This window comes from Triticum dicoccoides, chromosome 7B (assembly GCF_002162155.2).
Source record: "Triticum dicoccoides isolate Atlit2015 ecotype Zavitan chromosome 7B, WEW_v2.0, whole genome shotgun sequence".
Classification (NCBI taxonomy): Eukaryota; Viridiplantae; Streptophyta; class Magnoliopsida; order Poales; family Poaceae; genus Triticum; species Triticum dicoccoides.
Genome location: NC_041393.1, coordinates 720,412,475 through 720,415,105, shown reverse-complemented (window position 1 = coordinate 720,415,105; position 2,631 = coordinate 720,412,475). Strand labels below are relative to the sequence as shown.

Sequence of the window (2,631 nt, the reverse complement as noted above, 5' to 3'; positions counted from 1 at the left end):
GATCTGGCTGGGAAACTTGAGAGCAGTGCAACCCACGGTCCTGTTAAATATGGAATGTGTCTGGGATGGGTGCTGCATTCTTGCCGATTTTCTTCGATTCAAATTGCCTCTTGTTTGAACTAAAAATCTGTGCAGCATGAACGGGCAAAACTATACTCTCGTTGCATCTTCAGCTAGGTGCCATGAATATGCATAGTTGGAGGATAAATCAGCGTTGCATTCCACTGGAGGATGCATTGTTGCGTATCTTTTTTTAGAACGAAGCTCAAGAAGAGCCCGGCTTTGAATTAACAAAGCCATCAACCGGCCAGGATTATAAGAACAACCGCTTACAACGAAAAGCAAAGGAAAACAAAGCGACGGGTACAAGGAGCTTGAGCCAAACAACTCAAAGGCAGCAGCAGAAGGGAGCCAAAGCATCACCACGCTGCTGCCAAACAACCTACAGGACGACCTACACCAGCAGAACTAAACCAGGGTCTTGGGAGGAATGCACCACTGAGCGAGCTTCGTGATCACAGCCACCCTCGAAGACAGACCTGGACCAGTCCACCAATTGTTACTGCCTCTGCAAAGGGTCCCTACCCCTTCATCCTGGCTCGAAGGATGTCGCACCGGCAGTCGGCAGCTCGGTTCACCCTAGAACCCAAATGGAGGGCATCCAAGCTACATGGAGAAGAAACTAGAGCAATACCGCAAGCCGAGGACACACTACTCACGAGCACCATTGTCTGCGGTGCAGCCACACCAAAGGGCGAGAGCTGCCGGCCATAGTTGCAGAAACAAGGGAAACAACGATAACCATATCAGAGGCCAGAGCTGGATTCGCCGGACCGCAGGGCTCCCACCAAAAGGTATGTCGTTGTCTCCGTAGAGGGGAACCCGATCCCCTCTCGCCCAGGCTCATGGGCGTCGACCCTCCGGCGACCTCGTCAGGGACCCTCCAGCCAACAGCCTATGAAGAAACAATGAAGAACCCAAACCAAGCTGTCTCCCACCACCATCACATCCACAACCAAACTCTCTCGCCGCCCCTGCAATCCCCGGGCGGTGCCTCCAAGAAGGGACATGACACGGACGTGCCGTCGCCGCCCGAAGCAGGGGACCTAGGCTTTCACCTAGCAGGGGATGGAAGGAGGGGATATGATCCACACCACAGCCTCCAAGGAGGGGAATGGCGCCCAAGGCGTCGCCTTTGGTGTGACCGCTGCGCCGGCCAGGGGTTTCCCCCGGATCCAACCCCGCCCGACGAGATCCGCGCAGCCAGCAACCGGGAGCAGCGGCCTAAGACACCAGGACCCAGATCCGGCGATGGAATGAGCAGATCGGGGCGAAAGGGGTGGGCTTCATCTGGCGGTGGCATACCTGCGGGGAGGGATGCACACCAGCAACCATGGACTGATGTCGCCTCATCACCCGTGTGACCGAGGAGGCGCCTAGCCAGCACCAGCAGGGCGACCCGCCGCCAGGGCCACCCCGCGCACATCCGCCGGGGCCGCCGCCCCGGATGCCGAGGCCCTCCACGAGACGTGCAGCCGCCGAATCCCCGCCGCCACCTTCATCGGTGTCGAGCGTGCACGCCGGAGCACACCTCAGGCGGCGGCAGAAAGGAAGGAGGGGGGAGGGGCGCGGCGGTGGCGGCTAGGGTTACCACCGAGTCGCCTTGGAGGAGGCGGCGCGCGGGGGGGGGGGGTTCTTTTCTCATTGTATATCTGACTAGTATCTCTGAGAAATCAAAAACCTCCACCCGCGGTATATATATGGCTTCGCTGGCAACGACAGTAATTTCTGCATCTCTTATTCACACACCTTCAAATTAAATTGTTGAACAAGGATAATTATCATATCCAGGAGGAAAATAATCATCAAATCAAAATTTCAAAAAGTAGAAAATAATAATCAAGTCAAGTAGTAATGCAAAATCACTAAATTTTACATTTTTGAATTGGCAAGGGCCACGCGAACACGTACCCCCTCTATCACATATGACATCCACTCTCCCGTTTGAGGAGATGGTAGATCAACGCATTCACCAAGTGTAATGTGAGCCATTGATCTAGACCACGGCTTTTCCTGAACAGTCATCGACCCCGTCCAGGTAAGTATGTTGCAGCGTCGCACCTAGCGGTCCTAATGTAGCCAGCCCTCCTCCTCTAATCTTCTTGTGGCGTCGATGTGGTACTAAACAAGACAAGAGGGATGCTGCTGCTGCAGCTTACGGGCTGCTGGGACGTGCACCTGTTTCGTGTTGGACTTGTGGCTACTGATGGGCTCCTGAGGGCTAGGCCCAGTTCCCCGAACAGGAGGAACTTGAAAAGAAAGAAAAACTTAACTCGTTGACTGGTGGTTGCTCTGCTGCCAATTATACTCAATAATTCGATCGTGTGTTCTTTTTTGTTTACCTTTTTGCGAGGCAGAATTCGGTCGGTGTTCGCATGGTGTATTGGCTAGTTGAGCTGGTTAACTTTTGTTAGATGCGTGTGTGTATGCATGCATGGCGTGGTCGTGGGTTTGTGATTTGTTGTATAACTAGTTGAGTATGTGCACGTGCGTGCCAGACCATGTACAGACAAAAAAAATGTATTGGTCACCTTTTTAGGGTAATAATGATCGCTTTCTGCCATTGTGTGT

The 2,631-nt window shown here is 53.6% G+C and overlaps 1 non-coding gene across 1 annotated transcript; it reads right to left on the bottom strand.

The window, feature by feature from the left end:
• Window positions 1–1,949: 1,949 nt before the first annotated feature.
• On the bottom strand, window positions 1,950–2,106 carry LOC119342253. The gene has a single exon (XR_005165490.1). It is a non-coding gene; the product is annotated as a U1 spliceosomal RNA (small nuclear RNA).
• Between the last annotated feature and the right edge of the window lie 525 nt (window positions 2,107–2,631).